The following is a 17,296-nucleotide window of genomic DNA, read 5'->3' on the forward strand; positions in this document are numbered from 1 at the left end:
TAGCATCAGCCCTACGATAGTGTTAGGGTTAGGGTTAGGGTTAGCATCAGGCCTAGGATATTGTTAGGTTAGGGTTAGGGTTATCATCAGGCCTATGATAGTGTTAGGGTTAGGGTTAGCATCAGCTCTAGGATAGTGTTAGGGTTAGGGTTAGGGTTAGCATCAGCCGTAGGATAGTGTTAGGGTTAGGGTTAGCCTCAGCCCTAGGATAGTGTTAGCGTTAGGGTTAGGGTTAGCATCAGCCCTAGGATAGTGTTAGGGGTAGGGTTAGGGTTAGCATCAGCCCTAGGATAGTGTTAGTGTTAGGGTTAGCATCAGCCCTAGGATAGTGTTAGGGTTAGGGTTAGGGTTAGCATCATCCCTAGGATATTATTAGGGTTAGGGTTAGGGTTAGTGTTAGGGTTAGCATCAGGCCTAGGATAGTGTTAGGGTTAGGGTTAGCATCAGCCCTAGGATAGTGTTAGGGTTAGGGTTAGGGTTAGCATCAGCCCTAGGATAGTGTTAGGGTTAGGGTTAGGGTTAGCATCAGCCCTAGGATAGTGTTAGGGTTAGGGTTAACATAAACCCTAGGATAGTGTTAAGGTTAGGATTAGGGTTATCATCAGGCCTAGGATAGTGTTAGGGTTAGGGTTAGGGTTAGCATCAGTTCAAGGATAGTGTTAGGGTTAGCGTTAGGTTTAGCATCAGCCCTAGGATAGTGTTAGGGTTAGGGTTAGGGTTAGCATCAGCCCTAGGATAGTGTTAGGGTTAGGGTTAGCATCAGCCCTAGGATAGTGTTAGGGTTAGGGTTAGGGTTATCATCAGGCCTAGGATAGTGTTAGGGTTAGGGTTAGCATCAGCCCTAGGATAGTGTTAGGGTTAGGGTTAGGGTTAGCATCAGCCCTAGGATAGTGTTAGGGTTAGTGTTAGGGTTAGCATCAGGCCTAGGATAGTTTTAGGGTTAGGGTTAGCATCAGCCGTAGGATAGTGTTAGGGTTAGGGTTAGCCTCGGCCCTAAGATAGTGTTAGAGTTAGCGTTAGGGTTAGCATCAGCCCTAGGATAACGTTAGGGTTAGGGTTAGGGTTAGCATCAGCCCTAGGATAGTGTTAGCGTTACGGTTAGCATCAGCCCTAGGATAGTGTTAGGGTTAGGGTTAGGGTTAGCATCCGCCCTAGGATAGTGTTAGGGTTAGGGTTAGGGTTAGCATCAGCCCTAGGATTGTGTTAGGGTTAGGGTTAACATAAACCCTAGGATAGTGTTAGGGTTAGGGTTAGGTTTATCATCAGGCCTAGGATAGTGTTAGGGTTAGGGTTAGGGTTAGCATCAGTTCAAGGATAGTGTTAGGGTTAGCGATAGGGTCAGCATCTGCCCTAGGATAGTGTTAGGGTTAGGGTTAGGGTTAGCATCAGCCCTAGGATAGTGTTAAGGTTAGGGTTAGGGTTATCATCAGGCCTAGGATAGTGTGAGGGCTAGGGTTAGCATCAGACTTAGGATAGTGTTAGGGTTAGGGTTAGGGTTAGCATCAGCTCTAGGATAGTGTTAGGGTTAGGGTTAGCATCAGCCCTAGGATAGTGTTAGGGTTATGGTTAGGGTTATCATCAGGCCTAGGATAGTGTTAGGGTTAGGGTTAGCATCAGCCCTAGGATAGTGTTAGGGTTAGGGTTAGGGTTAGCATCAGCCCTAGGATAGTGTTAGGGTTAGGGTTAGCATCAGCCCTAGGATAGTGTCAGGGTTAGGGTTAGGGTTATCATCAGTCCTGGGATAGTGTTAGGGTTAGGGTTAGCATCAGCCCTAGGATAGTGTTAGGGTTAGGGTTAGGGTTAGCCTCAGCCCTAGGATAGTGTTAGGGTTAGGTTTAGCATCAGCCCTAGGATAGTGTTAGGGTTAGGGTTAGGGTTAGCATCAGGCCTAGGATAGTGTTAGGGTTAGGGTTAGCATCAGCCCTAGGATAGTGTTAGGGTTAGGGTTAGGGTTAGCATCAGCCGTAGGATAGTGTTAGGGTTAGGGTTAGCCTCAGGCCTAAGATAGTGTTAGAGTTAGGGTTAGGGTTAGCATCAGCCCTAGGATAACGTTAAGGGTTAGGGTTAGTGTTAGCATCAGCCCTAGGATAGTGTTAGTGTTAGGGTTAGCATCAGCCCTAGGATAGTGTTAGGGTTAGGGTTAGGGTTATCATCAGGCCTAGGATAGTGTTAGGGTTAGGGTTAGGGTTAGCATCAGTTCAAGGATAGTGTTAGGGTTAGCGTTACGGTTAGCATCTACCCTAGGATAGTGTTAGGGTTAGGGTTAGGGTTAGCATCAGCCCAAGGATAGTGTTAGGGTTAGGGTTAGCATCAGCCCTAGGATAGTGTTAGGGTTACGGTTAGGGTTAGCATCAGGCCCAGGATAGTGTTAGGGATAGGGTTAGCATCAGGCCTAGGATAGTGTTAGGGTTAGGGTTAGGGTTAGCATCAGCCCTAGGATAGTGTTAGGGTTAGGGTTAGCATCAGGCCTAGGATAGTGTTAGGGTTAGGGTTAGCATCAGCCCTAGATTAGTGTTAGGGTTAGGGTTAGGGTTTGCATCAGCCCTAGGATAGTGTTAGGGTTATGGTTAGGTTTAGCATCATCCCTAGGATAGTGATAGGGTTAGGGTTAACATAAACCCTAGGATAGTGTTAGGGTTAGGGTTAGGGTTATCATCAGGCGTAGGATAGTGTTATGGTTAGGGTTAGGGTTAGCATCAGTTCAAGGATAGTGTTAGGGTTAGCGTTAGCGTTAGCGTCAGCCCTAGGATAGTGTTAGGGTTAGGGTTAGGGTTAGCATCAGCCCTAGGATAGTGTTAGCATTAGGGTTAGCATCAGCCCTAGGATAGTGTCTGGGTTAGGGTTAGGGTTATCATCAGGCCTAGGATAGTGTTACTGTTAGGGTTAGCATCAGCCATAGGATAGTGTTAGTGTTAGGGTTACGGTTAGCATCAGCCCTAGGATATTGTTAGGGTTAGGGTTAGCATCAGCCCTAGGATAGTGTTAGGGTTAGGGTTAGGGTTAGCATCAGGCCTAGGATAGTGTTAGGGTTAGGGTTAGCATCAGCCCCAGGATAGTGTTAGCGTTGGGGTTAGGGTTAGCATCAGCCGTAGGATAGTGTTAGGGTTAGGGTTAGCCTCAGCCCTAAGATAGTGTTAGAGTTAGGGTTAGGGTTAGCATCAGCCCTAGGATAATGTTAATGGTTAGCGTTAGGGTTAACATCAGCCCTAGGATAGTGTTAGTGTTAGGGTTAGCATCAGCCCCAGGATAGTGTCAGGGTTAGGGTTAGGGTTCGCATCAGCCCTAGGATAGTGTTAGGGTTAGGGTTAGCATCAGCCCTAGGATAGTGTTAGGGTTAGGGTTAGGGTTAGCATCAGCCCTAGGATACTGTTAGGGTTAGGGTTAACATAAACCCTAGGATAGTGTTAGGGTTAGGGTTAGGGTTATCATCAGGCCTAGGATAGTGTTAGTGTTAGGGTTAGGGTTAGCATCAGTTCAAGGATAGTGTTAGGGTTAGCGTTAGGGTTAGCATCTGCCCTAGGATACTGTTAGGGTTAGGGTTAACATAAACCCTAGGATAGTGTTAGGGTTAGGGTTAGGGTTATCATCAGGCCTAGGATAGTGTTAGGGTTAGGGTTAGGGTTCGCATCAGTTCAAGGATAGTGTTAGGGTTAGCGTTAGGGTTAGCATCTGCCCTAGGATAGTGTTAGGGTTAGGGTTAGGGTTAGCATCAGCCCAAGGATAGTGTTAGGGTTAGGGTTAGCATCAGCCCTAGGATAGTGTTAGGGTTAGGGTTAGGGTTATCATCAGGCCCAGGATAGTGTTAGGGTTAGGGTTAGCATCAGCCCAAGGATAGTGTTGGGGTTAGGGTTAGGGTTAGCATCAGCCCTAGGATAGTGTTAGGGTTAGGGTTAGGGTTAGCATCAGCCGTAGAATAGTGTTAGGGTTAGGGTTAGCATCAGGCCTAGGATAGTGTTAGGGTTAGGGTTAGCATCAGCTCTAGGATAGTCTTAGGGTTAATGTTAGGGTTAGCATCAGCCCTAGGATAGTGTCAGGGTTATGGTTAGGGTTATCATCAGCCCTAGGATAGTGTTATGGTAAGGGTAAGGGTTAGCATCAGGCCTAGGATAGTGTTAGGGTTACGGTTAGAATCAGCCCTAGGATAGTGTTAGGGTTAGGGTTAGGGTTAGCATCAGCCCTAGGATAGTGTTTGGGTTAGGGTTAGCATCAGCCCTAGGATAGTGTTAGGGTTAGGGTTAGGGTTAGCATCAGGCCTAGGATAGTGTTAGGCTTAGGGTTAGCATCAGCCCTAGGATAGTGTTAGGGTTAAGGTTAGGGTTAGCCTCAGCCGTAGGATGGTGTTAGGGTTAGGGTTAGCCTCAGCCGTAAGATAGTGTTAGAGTTAGGGTTAGGGTTAGCATCAGCCCCAGGATAGTGTTAGGGTTAGGGTTAGGGTTCGCATCAGCCCTAGGATAGTGTTAGGGTTAGGGTTAGCATCAGCCCTAGGATAGTGTTAGGGTTAGGGTTAGGGTTAGCATCCGCCCTAGGATACTGTTAGGGTTAGGGTTAACATCAACCCTAGGATAGTGTTAGGGTTAGGGTTAGGGTTATCATCAGGCCTAGGATAGTGTTAGGGTTAGGGTTAGGGTTAGCATTAGTTCAAGGATAGTGTTAGGGTTAGCGTTAGGGTTAGCATCAGCCCTAGGATAGTGTTAGGGTTAGGGTTAGTGTTAGCATCAGCCCTAGGATAGTGTTAGGGTTAGGGTTAGCATCAGCCCTAGGATAGTGTTAGTGTTAGGGTTAGGGTTAGCATCAGGCCCAGGATAGTGGTAGGGTTAGGGTTAGCATCAGCCCTAGGATAGTGTTAGGGTTAGGGTTAACATAAACCCTAGGATAGTGTTAGGGTTAGGGTTAGGGTTACCATCAGGCCTAGGATAGTGTTAGGGTTAGGGTTAGTGTTAGCATCAGTTCAAGGATAGTTTTAGGGTTAGCGTTAGGGTTAGCATCAGCCCTAGGATAGTGTTAGGGTTAGGGTTAGTGTTAGCATCAGGCCTAGGATAGTGTTAGGGTTAGGGTTAGCATCAGCCCTAGGATAGTGTTAGGGTTAGGGTTAGCATCAGCCCTAGGATAGTGTTAGGGTTAGGGTTAGGGTTATCATCAGGCCTAGGATAGTGTTAGGGTTAGGGTTAGCATCAGCCCTAGGATAGGGTTAAGGTTAGGGTTAGGGTTAGCATCAGCCCTAGGATAGCGTTAGGGTTAGGGTTAGGGTTAGCATCAGGCCTAGGATAGTGTTAGGGTTAGGGTTAGCATCAGCCCTAGGATAGTGTTAGGGTTAGGGTTACGGTTATCATCAGGCCTATGATAGTGTTAGGGGTAGGGTTAGCATCAGCCCTAGGATAGTGTTAGGGTTAGGGTTAGTGTTAGCATCAGCCCTAGGATAGTGTTAGGGTTAGGGTTAGCATCAGCCCTACGATAGTGTTAGGGTTAGGGTTAGGGTTAGCATCAGGCCTAGGATAGTGTTAGGGTTAGGGTTAGCATCAGCCCTAGGATAGTGTTAGGGTTAGCGTTAGGGTTAGCATCAGCCCTAGGATAGTGTTAGGGTTAGGGTTAGTGTTAGCATCAGCCCTAGGATAGTGTTAGGGTTAGGGTTAGCATCAGCCCTAGGATAGTGTTAGTGTTAGGGTTAGGGTTAGCATCAGGCCCAGGATAGTGGTAGGGTTAGGGTTAGCATCAGCCCTAGGATAGTGTTAGGGTTAGGGTTAACATAAACCCTAGGATAGTGTTAGGGTTAGGGTTAGGGTTACCATCAGGCCTAGGATAGTGTTAGGGTTAGGGTTAGTGTTAGCATCAGTTCAAGGATAGTTTTAGGGTTACCGTTAGGGTTAGCATCAGCCCTAGGATAGTGTTAGGGTTAGGGTTAGTGTTAGCATCAGGCCTAGGATAGTGTTAGGGTTAGGGTTAGCATCAGCCCTAGGATAGTGTTAGGGTTAGGGTTAGCATCAGCCCTAGGATAGTGTTAGGGTTAGGGTTAGGGTTATCATCAGGCCTAGGATAGTGTTAGGGTTAGGGTTAGCATCAGCCCTAGGATAGGGTTAAGGTTAGGGTTAGGGTTAGCATCAGCCCTAGGTTAGTGTTAGGGTTAGGGTTAGGGTTAGCATCAGGCCTAGGATAGTGTTAGGCTTAGGGTTAGCATCAGCCCTAGGATAGTGTTAGGGTTAGGGTTACGGTTATCATCAGGCCTATGATAGTGTTAGGGGTAGGGTTAGCATCAGCCCTAGGATAGTGTTAGGGATAGGGTTAGTGTTAGCATCAGCCCTAGGATAGTGTTAGGGTTAGGGTTAGCATCAGCCCTACGATAGTGTTAGGGTTAGGGTTAGGGTTAGCATCAGGCCTAGGATAGTGTTAGGGTTAGGGTTAGCATCAGCCCTAGGATAGTGTTAGGGTTAGGGTTAGGTTTATCATCAGGCCTAGGATAGTGTTAGGGTTAGGGTTAGCATCAGCCCTAGGATAGTGTTAGGGTTAGGGTTAGGGTTAGCATAAGCCGTAGGATAGTGTTAGGGTTAGGGTTAGCCTCAGCCCTAGGATAGTGTTAGCGTTAGGGTTAGGGTTAGCATCAGCCCTAGGATAGTGTTAGGGGTAGGGTTAGGGTTAGCATCAGCCCTAGGATAGTGTTAGGGTTAGGGTTAACATAAACCCTAGGATAGTGTTAAGGTTAGGATTAGGGTTATCATCAGGGGTAGGATAGTGTTAGGGTTAGGGTTAGGGTTAGCATCAGTTCAAGGATAGTGTTAGGGTTAGCGTTAGGGTTAGCATCAGCCCTAGGATAGTGTTAGGGTTAGGGTTAGGGTTAGCATCAGCCCTAGGATAGTGTTAGGGTTAGGGTTAGCATCAGCCCTAGGATAGTGTTAGGGTTAGGGTTAGGGTTATCATCAGGCCTAGGATAGTGTTAGGGTTAGGGTTAGCATCAGCCCTAGGATAGTGTTAGGGTTAGGGTTAGGGTTAGCATCAGCCCTAGGATAGTGTTAGGGTTAGGGTTAGCATCAGCCCTAGGATAGTGTTAGGGTTAGTGTTAGGGTTAGCATCAGGCCTAGGATAGTTTTAGGGTTAGGGTTAGCATCAGCCGTAGGATAGTGTTAGGGTTAGGGTTAGCCTCGGCCCTAAGATAGTGTTAGAGTTAGCGTTAGGGTTAACATCAGCCCTAGGATAACGTTAGGGTTAGGGTTAGGGTTAGCATCAGCCCTAGGATAGTGTTAGCGTTACGGTTAGCATCAGCCCTAGGATAGTGTTAGGGTTAGGGTTAGGGTTAGCATCCGCCCTAGGATAGTGTTAGGGTTAGGGTTAGGGTTAGCATCAGCCCTAGGATTGTGTTAGGGTTAGGGTTAACATAAACCCTAGGATAGTGTTAGGGTTAGGGTTAGGTTTATCATCAGGCCTAGGATAGTGTTAGGGTTAGGGTTAGGGTTAGCATCAGTTCAAGGATAGTGTTAGGGTTAGCGATAGGGTTAGCATCTGCCCTAGGATAGTGTTAGGGTTAGGGTTAGGGTTAGCATCAGCCCTAGGATAGTGTTAAGGTTAGGGTTAGGGTTATCATCAGGCCTAGGATAGTGTGAGGGCTAGGGTTAGCATCAGACTTAGGATAGTGTTAGGGTTAGGGTTAGGGTTAGCATCAGCTCTAGGATAGTGTTAGGGTTAGGGTTAGCATCAGCCCTAGGATAGTGTTAGGGTTAGGGTTAGGGTTATCATCAGGCCTAGGATAGTGTTAGGGTTAGGGTTAGCATCAGCCCTAGGATAGTGTTAGGGTTAGGGTTAGGGTTAGCATCAGCCCTAGGATAGTGTTAGGGTTAGGGTTAGCATCAGCCCTAGGATAGTGTCAGGGTTAGGGTTAGGGTTATCATCAGTCCTGGGATAGTGTTTGGGTTAGGGTTAGCATCAGCCCTAGGATAGTGTTAGGGTTAGGGTTAGGGTTAGCCTCAGCCCTAGGATAGTGTTAGGGTTAGGTTTAGCATCAGCCCTAGGATAGTGTTAGGGTTAGGGTTAGGGTTAGCATCAGGCCTAGGATAGTGTTACGGTTAGCGTTAGCATCAGCCCTAGGATAGTGTTAGGGTTAGGGTTAGGGTTAGCATCAGCCGTAGGATAGTGTTAGGGTTAGGGTTAGCCTCAGGCCTAAGATAGTGTTAGAGTTAGGGTTAGGGTTAGCATCAGCCCTAGGATAACGTTAAGGGTTAGGGTTAGTGTTAGCATCAGCCCTAGGATAGTGTTAGTGTTAGGGTTAGCATCAGCCCTAGGATAGTGTTAGGGTTAGGGTTAGGGTTATCATCAGGCCTAGGATAGTGTTAGGGCTAGGGTTAGGGTTAGCATCAGTTCAAGGATAGTGTTAGGGTTAGCGTTACGGTTAGCATCTGCCCTAGGATAGTGTTAGGGTTAGGGTTAGGGTTAGCATCAGCCCAAGGATAGTGTTAGGGTTAGGGTTAGCATCAGCCCTAGGATAGTGTTAGGGTTACGGTTAGGGTTAGCATCAGGCCCAGGATAGTGTTAGGGATAGGGTTAGCATCAGGCCTAGGATAGTGTTAGGGTTAGGGTTAGGGTTAGCATCAGCCCTAGGATAGTGTTAGGGTTAGGGTTAGCATCAGGCCTAGGATAGTGTTAGGGTTAGGGTTAGCATCAGCCCTAGATTAGTGTTAGGGTTAGGGTTAGGGTTTGCATCAGCCCTAGGATAGTGTTAGGGTTATGGTTAGGTTTAGCATCATCCCTAGGATAGTGATAGGGTTAGGGTTAACATAAACCCTAGGATAGTGTTAGGGTTAGGGTTAGGGTTATCATCAGGCGTAGGATAGTGTTATGGTTAGGGTTAGGGTTAGCATCAGTTCAAGGATAGTGTTAGGGTTAGCGTTAGCGTTAGCGTCAGCCCTAGGATAGTGTTAGGGTTAGGGTTAGGGTTAGCATCAGCCCTAGGATAGTGTTAGCATTAGGGTTAGCATCAGCCCTAGGATAGTGTCCGGGTTAGGGTTAGGGTTATCATCAGGCCTAGGATAGTGTTACTGTTAGGGTTAGCATCAGCCATAGGATAGTGTTAGTGTTAGGGTTACGGTTAGCATCAGCCCTAGGATATTGTTAGGGTTAGGGTTAGCATCAGCCCTAGGATACTGTTAGGGTTAGGGTTAGGGTTAGCATCAGGCCTAGGATAGTGTTAGGGTTAGGGTTAGCATCAGCCCCAGGATACTGTTAGCGTTGGGGTTAGGGTTAGCATCAGCCGTAGGATAGTGTTAGGGTTAGGGTTAGCCTCAGCCCTAAGATAGTGTTAGAGTTAGGGTTAGGGTTAGCATCAGCCCTAGGATAATGTTAATGGTTAGCGTTAGGGTTAACATCAGCCCTAGGATAGTGTTAGTGTTAGGGTTAGCATCAGCCCCAGGATAGTGTCAGGGTTAGGGTTAGGGTTCGCATCAGCCCTAGGATAGTGTTAGGGTTAGGGTTAGCATCAGCCCTAGGATAGTGTTAGGGTTAGGGTTAGGGTTAGCATCAGCCCTAGGATACTGTTAGGGTTAGGGTTAACATAAACCCTAGGATAGTGTTAGGGTTAGGGTTAGGGTTATCATCAGGCCTAGGATAGTGTTAGGGTTAGGGTTAGGGTTAGCATCAGTTCAAGGATAGTGTTAGGGTTAGCGTTAGGGTTAGCATCTGCCCTAGGATACTGTTAGGGTTAGGGTTAACATAAACCCTAGGATAGTGTTAGGGTTAGGGTTAGGGTTATCATCAGGCCTAGGATAGTGTTAGGGTTAGGGTTAGGGTTAGCATCAGTTCAAGGATAGTGTTAGGGTTAGCGTTAGGGTTAGCATCTGCCCTAGGATAGTGTTAGGGTTAGGGTTAGGGTTAGCATCAGCCCAAGGATAGTGTTAGGGTTAGGGTTAGCATCAGCCCTAGGATAGTGTTAGGGTTAGGGTTAGGGTTAGCATCAGGCCCAGGATAGTGTTATGGTTAGGGTTAGCATCAGCCCAAGGATAGTGTTGGGGTTAGGGTTAGGGTTAGCATCAGCCCTAGGATAGTGGTAGGGTTAGGGTTAGGGTTAGCATCAGCCGTAGAATAGTGTTAGGGTTAGGGTTAGCATCAGGCCTAGGATAGTGTTAGGGTTAGGGTTAGCATCAGCTCTAGGATAGTCTTAGGGTTAATGTTAGGGTTAGCATCAGCCCTAGGATAGTGTCAGGGTTATGGTTAGGGTTATCATCAGCCCGAGGATAGTGTTAGGGTAAGGGTAAGGGTTAGCATCAGGCCTAGGATAGTGTTAGGGTTACGGTTAGAATCAGCCCTAGGATAGTGTTAGGGTTAGGGTTAGGGTTAGCATCAGCCCTAGGATAGTGTTTGGGTTAGGGTTAGCATCAGCCCTAGGATAGTGTTAGGGTTAGGGTTAGGGTTAGCATCAGGCCTAGGATAGTGTTAGGCTTAGGGTTAGCATCAGCCCTAGGATAGTGTTAGGGTTAAGGTTAGGGTTAGCCTCAGCCGTAGGATGGTGTTAGGGTTAGGGTTAGCCTCAGCCGTAAGATAGTGTTAGAGTTAGGGTTAGGGTTAGCATCAGCCCCAGGATAGTGTTAGGGTTAGGGTTAGGGTTCGCATCAGCCCTAGGATAGTGTTAGGGTTAGGGTTAGCATCAGCCCTAGGATAGTGTTAGGGTTAGGGTTAGGGTTAGCATCCGCCCTAGGATACTGTTAGGGTTAGGGTTAACATAAACCCTAGGATAGTGTTAGGGTTAGGGTTAGGGTTATCATCAGGCCTAGGATAGTGTTAGGGTTAGGGTTAGGGTTAGCATTAGTTCAAGGATAGTGTTAGGGTTAGCGTTAGGGTTAGCATCAGCCCTAGGATAGTGTTAGGGTTAGGGTTAGTGTTAGCATCAGCCCTAGGATAGTGTTAGGGTTAGGGTTAGCATCAGCCCTAGGATAGTGTTAGTGTTAGGGTTAGGGTTAGCATCAGGCCCAGGATAGTGGTAGGGTTAGGGTTAGCATCAGCCCTAGGATAGTGTTAGGGTTAGGGTTAACATAAACCCTAGGATAGTGTTAGGGTTAGGGTTAGGGTTACCATCAGGCCTAGGATAGTGTTAGGGTTAGGGTTAGTGTTAGCATCAGTTCAAGGATAGTTTTAGGGTTAGCGTTAGGGTTAGCATCAGCCCTAGGATAGTGTTAGGGTTAGGGTTAGTGTTAGCATCAGGCCTAGGATAGTGTTAGGGTTAGGGTTAGCATCAGCCCTAGGATAGTGTTAGGGTTAGGGTTAGCATCAGCCCTAGGATAGTGTTAGGGTTAGGGTTAGGGTTATCATCAGGCCTAGGATAGTGTTAGGGTTAGGGTTAGCATCAGCCCTAGGATAGGGTTAAGGTTAGGGTTAGGGTTAGCATCAGCCCTAGGATAGTGTTAGGGTTAGGGTTAGGGTTAGCATCAGGCCTAGGATAGTGTTAGGGTTAGGGTTAGCATCAGCCCTAGGATAGTGTTAGGGTTAGGGTTACGGTTATCATCAGGCCTATGATAGTGTTAGGGGTAGGGTTAGCATCAGCCCTAGGATAGTGTTAGGGTTAGGGTTAGTGTTAGCATCAGCCCTAGGATAGTGTTAGGGTTAGGGTTAGCATCAGCCCTACGATAGTGTTAGGGTTAGGGTTAGGGTTAGCATCAGGCCTAGGATAGTGTTAGGGTTAGGGTTAGCATCAGCCCTAGGATAGTGTTAGGGTTAGCGTTAGGGTTAGCATCAGCCCTAGGATAGTGTTAGGGTTAGGGTTAGTGTTAGCATCAGCCATAGGATAGTGTTAGGGTTAGGGTTAGCATCAGCCCTAGGATAGTGTTAGTGTTAGGGTTAGGGTTAGCATCAGGCCCAGGATAGTGGTAGGGTTAGGGTTAGCATCAGCCCTAGGATAGTGTTAGGGTTAGGGTTAACATAAACCCTAGGATAGTGTTAGGGTTAGGTTTAGGGTTACCATCAGGCCTAGGATAGTGTTAGGGTTAGAGTTAGTGTTAGCATCAGTTCAAGGATAGTTTTAGGGTTACCGTTAGGGTTAGCATCAGCCCTAGGATAGTGTTAGGGTTAGGGTTAGTGTTAGCATCAGGCCTAGGATAGTGTTAGGGTTAGGGTTAGCATCAGCCCTAGGATAGTGTTAGGGTTAGGGTTAGCATCAGCCCTAGGATAGTGTTAGGGTTAGGGTTAGGGTTATCATCAGGCCTAGGATAGTGTTAGGGTTAGGGTTAGCATCAGCCCTAGGATAGGGTTAAGGTTAGGGTTAGGGTTAGCATCAGCCCTAGGATAGTGTTAGGGTTAGGGTTAGGGTTAGCATCAGGCCTAGGATAGTGTTAGGGTTAGGGTTAGCATCAGCCCTAGGATAGTGTTAGGGTTAGGGTTACGGTTATCATCAGGCCTATGATAGTGTTAGGGGTAGGGTTAGCATCAGCCCTAGGATAGTGTTAGGGTTAGGGTTAGTGTTAGCATCAGCCCTAGGATAGTGTTAGGGTTAGGGTTAGCATCAGCCCTACGATAGTGTTAGGGTTAGGGTTAGGGTTAGCATCAGGCCTAGGATAGTGTTAGGGTTAGGGTTAGCATCAGCCCTAGGATAGTGTTAGGGTTAGCGTTAGGGTTAGCATCAGCCCTAGGATAGTGTTAGGGTTAGGGTTAGCATCAGCCCTAGGATAGTGTTAGGGTTAGCGTTAGGGTTAGCATCAGCCCTAGGATAGTGTTAGGGTTAGGGTTAGTGTTAGCATCAGCCCTAGGATAGTGTTAGGGTTAGGGTTAGCATCAGCCCTAGGATAGTGTTAGTGTTAGGGTTAGGGTTAGCATCAGGCCCAGGATAGTGGTAGGGTTAGGGTTAGCATCAGCCCTAGGATAGTGTTAGGGTTAGGGTTAACATAAACCCTAGGATAGTGTTAGGGTTAGGGTTAGGGTTACCATCAGGCCTAGGATAGTGTTAGGGTTAGGGTTAGTGTTAGCATCAGTTCAAGGATAGTTTTAGGGTTACCGTTAGGGTTAGCATCAGCCCTAGGATAGTGTTAGGGTTAGGGTTAGTGTTAGCATCAGGCCTAGGATAGTGTTAGGGTTAGGGTTAGCATCAGCCCTAGGATAGTGTTAGGGTTAGGGTTAGCATCAGCCCTAGGATAGTGTTAGGGTTAGGGTTAGGGTTATCATCAGGCCTAGGATAGTGTTAGGGTTAGGGTTAGCATCAGCCCTAGGATAGGGTTAAGGTTAGGGTTAGGGTTAGCATCAGCCCTAGGATAGTGTTAGGGTTAGGGTTAGGGTTAGCATCAGGCCTAGGATAGTGTTAGGGTTAGGGTTAGCATCAGCCCTAGGATAGTGTTAGGGTTAGGGTTACGGTTATCATCAGGCCTATGATAGTGTTAGGGGTAGGGTTAGCATCAGCCCTAGGATAGTGTTAGGGTTAGGGTTAGTGTTAGCATCAGCCCTAGGATAGTGTTAGGGTTAGGGTTAGCATCAGCCCTACGATAGTGTTAGGGTTAGGGTTAGGGTTAGCATCAGGCCTAGGATAGTGTTAGGGTTAGGGTTAGCATCAGCCCTAGGATAGTGTTAGGGTTAGGGTTAGGGTTATCATCAGGCCTAGGATAGTGTTAGGGTTAGGGTTAGCATCAGCCCTAGGATAGTGTTAGGGTTAGGGTTAGGGTTAGCATAAGCCGTAGGATAGTGTTAGGGTTAGGGTTAGCCTCAGCCCTAGGATAGTGTTAGCGTTAGGGTTAGGGTTAGCATCAGCCCTAGGATAGTGTTAGGGGTAGGGTTAGGGTTAGCATCAGCCCTAGGATAGTGTTAGGGTTAGGGTTAACATAAACCCTAGGATAGTGTTAAGGTTAGGATTAGGGTTATCATCAGGCCTAGGATAGTGTTAGGGTTAGGGTTAGGGTTAGCATCAGTTCAAGGATAGTGTTAGGGTTAGCGTTAGGGTTAGCATCAGCCCTAGGATAGTGTTAGGGTTAGGGTTAGGGTTAGCATCAGCCCTAGGATAGTGTTAGGGTTAGGGTTAGCATCAGCCCTAGGATAGTGTTAGGGTTAGGGTTAGGGTTATCATCAGGCCTAGGATAGTGTTAGGGTTAGGGTTAGCATCAGCCCTAGGATAGTGTTAGGGTTAGGGTTAGGGTTAGCATCAGCCCTAGGATAGTGTTAGGGTTAGGGTTAGCATCAGCCCTAGGATAGTGTTAGGGTTAGTGTTAGGGTTAGCATCAGGCCTAGGATAGTTTTAGGGTTAGGGTTAGCATCAGCCGTAGGATAGTGTTAGGGTTAGGGTTAGCCTCGGCCCTAAGATAGTGTTAGAGTTAGCGTTAGGGTTAACATCAGCCCTAGGATAACGTTAGGGTTAGGGTTAGGGTTAGCATCAGCCCTAGGATAGTGTTAGCGTTACGGTTAGCATCAGCCCTAGGATAGTGTTAGGGTTAGGGTTAGGGTTAGCATCCGCCCTAGGATAGTGTTAGGGTTAGGGTTAGGGTTAGCATCAGCCCTAGGATTGTGTTAGGGTTAGGGTTAACATAAACCCTAGGATAGTGTTAGGGTTAGGGTTAGGTTTATCATCAGGCCTAGGATAGTGTTAGGGTTAGGGTTAGGGTTAGCATCAGTTCAAGGATAGTGTTAGGGTTAGCGATAGGGTTAGCATCTGCCCTAGGATAGTGTTAGGGTTAGGGTTAGGGTTAGCATCAGCCCTAGGATAGTGTTAAGGTTAGGGTTAGGGTTATCATCAGGCCTAGGATAGTGTGAGGGCTAGGGTTAGCATCAGACTTAGGATAGTGTTAGGGTTAGGGTTAGGGTTAGCATCAGCTCTAGGATAGTGTTAGGGTTAGGGTTAGCATCAGCCCTAGGATAGTGTTAGGGTTAGGGTTAGGGTTATCATCAGGCCTAGGATAGTGTTAGGGTTAGGGTTAGCTTCAGCCCTAGGATAGTGTTAGGGTTAGGGTTAGGGTTAGCATCAGCCCTAGGATAGTGTTAGGGTTAGGGTTAGCATCAGCCCTAGGATAGTGTCAGGGTTAGGGTTAGGGTTATCATCAGTCCTGGGATAGTGTTAGGGTTAGGGTTAGCATCAGCCCTAGGATAGTGTTAGGGTTAGGGTTAGGGTTAGCCTCAGCCCTAGGATAGTGTTAGGGTTAGGTTTAGCATCAGCCCTAGGATAGTGTTAGGGTTAGGGTTAGGGTTAGCATCAGGCCTAGGATAGTGTTAGGGTTAGGGTTAGCATCAGCCCTAGGATAGTGTTAGGGTTAGGGTTAGGGTTAGCATCAGCCGTAGGATAGTGTTAGGGTTAGGGTTAGCCTCAGGCCTAAGATAGTGTTAGAGTTAGGGTTAGGGTTAGCATCAGCCCTAGGATAACGTTAAGGGTTAGGGTTAGTGTTAGCATCAGCCCTAGGATAGTGTTAGTGTTAGGGTTAGCATCAGCCCTAGGATAGTGTTAGGGTTAGGGTTAGGGTTATCATCAGGCCTAGGATAGTGTTAGGGTTAGGGTTAGGGTTAGCATCAGTTCAAGGATAGTGTTAGGGTTAGCGTTACGATTAGCATCTGCCCTAGGATAGTGTTAGGGTTAGGGTTAGGGTTAGCATCAGCCCTAGGATAGTGTTAGGGTTAGCGTTAGGGTTAGCATCAGCCCTAGGATAGTGTTAGGGTTAGGGTTAGTGTTAGCATCAGCCATAGGATAGTGTTAGGGTTAGGGTTAGCATCAGCCCTAGGATAGTGTTAGTGTTAGGGTTAGGGTTAGCATCAGGCCCAGGATAGTGGTAGGGTTAGGGTTAGCATCAGCCCTAGGATAGTGTTAGGGTTAGGGTTAACATAAACCCTAGGATAGTGTTAGGGTTAGGTTTAGGGTTACCATCAGGCCTAGGATAGTGTTAGGGTTAGAGTTAGTGTTAGCATCAGTTCAAGGATAGTTTTAGGGTTACCGTTAGGGTTAGCATCAGCCCTAGGATAGTGTTAGGGTTAGGGTTAGTGTTAGCATCAGGCCTAGGATAGTGTTAGGGTTAGGGTTAGCATCAGCCCTAGGATAGTGTTAGGGTTAGGGTTAGCATCAGCCCTAGGATAGTGTTAGGGTTAGGGTTAGGGTTATCATCAGGCCTAGGATAGTGTTAGGGTTAGGGTTAGCATCAGCCCTAGGATAGGGTTAAGGTTAGGGTTAGGGTTAGCATCAGCCCTAGGATAGTGTTAGGGTTAGGGTTAGGGTTAGCATCAGGCCTAGGATAGTGTTAGGGTTAGGGTTAGCATCAGCCCTAGGATAGTGTTAGGGTTAGGGTTACGGTTATCATCAGGCCTATGATAGTGTTAGGGGTAGGGTTAGCATCAGCCCTAGGATAGTGTTAGGGTTAGGGTTAGTGTTAGCATCAGCCCTAGGATAGTGTTAGGGTTAGGGTTAGCATCAGCCCTACGATAGTGTTAGGGTTAGGGTTAGGGTTAGCATCAGGCCTAGGATAGTGTTAGGGTTAGGGTTAGCATCAGCCCTAGGATAGTGTTAGGGTTAGCGTTAGGGTTAGCATCAGCCCTAGGATAGTGTTAGGGTTAGGGTTAGCATCAGCCCTAGGATAGTGTTAGGGTTAGCGTTAGGGTTAGCATCAGCCCTAGGATAGTGTTAGGGTTAGGGTTAGTGTTAGCATCAGCCCTAGGATAGTGTTAGGGTTAGGGTTAGCATCAGCCCTAGGATAGTGTTAGTGTTAGGGTTAGGGTTAGCATCAGGCCCAGGATAGTGGTAGGGTTAGGGTTAGCATCAGCCCTAGGATAGTGTTAGGGTTAGGGTTAACATAAACCCTAGGATAGTGTTAGGGTTAGGGTTAGGGTTACCATCAGGCCTAGGATAGTGTTAGGGTTAGGGTTAGTGTTAGCATCAGTTCAAGGATAGTTTTAGGGTTACCGTTAGGGTTAGCATCAGCCCTAGGATAGTGTTAGGGTTAGGGTTAGTGTTAGCATCAGGCCTAGGATAGTGTTAGGGTTAGGGTTAGCATCAGCCCTAGGATAGTGTTAGGGTTAGGGTTAGCATCAGCCCTAGGATAGTGTTAGGGTTAGGGTTAGGGTTATCATCAGGCCTAGGATAGTGTTAGGGTTAGGGTTAGCATCAGCCCTAGGATAGGGTTAAGGTTAGGGTTAGGGTTAGCATCAGCCCTAGGATAGTGTTAGGGTTAGGGTTAGGGTTAGCATCAGGCCTAGGATAGTGTTAGGGTTAGGGTTAGCATCAGCCCTAGGATAGTGTTAGGGTTAGGGTTACGGTTATCATCAGGCCTATGATAGTGTTAGGGGTAGGGTTAGCATCAGCCCTAGGATAGTGTTAGGGTTAGGGTTAGTGTTAGCATCAGCCCTAGGATAGTGTTAGGGTTAGGGTTAGCATCAGCCCTAC

This window comes from Lemur catta, chromosome 22 (assembly GCF_020740605.2).
Source record: "Lemur catta isolate mLemCat1 chromosome 22, mLemCat1.pri, whole genome shotgun sequence".
NCBI lineage: Eukaryota > Metazoa > Chordata > Mammalia > Primates > Lemuridae > Lemur > Lemur catta.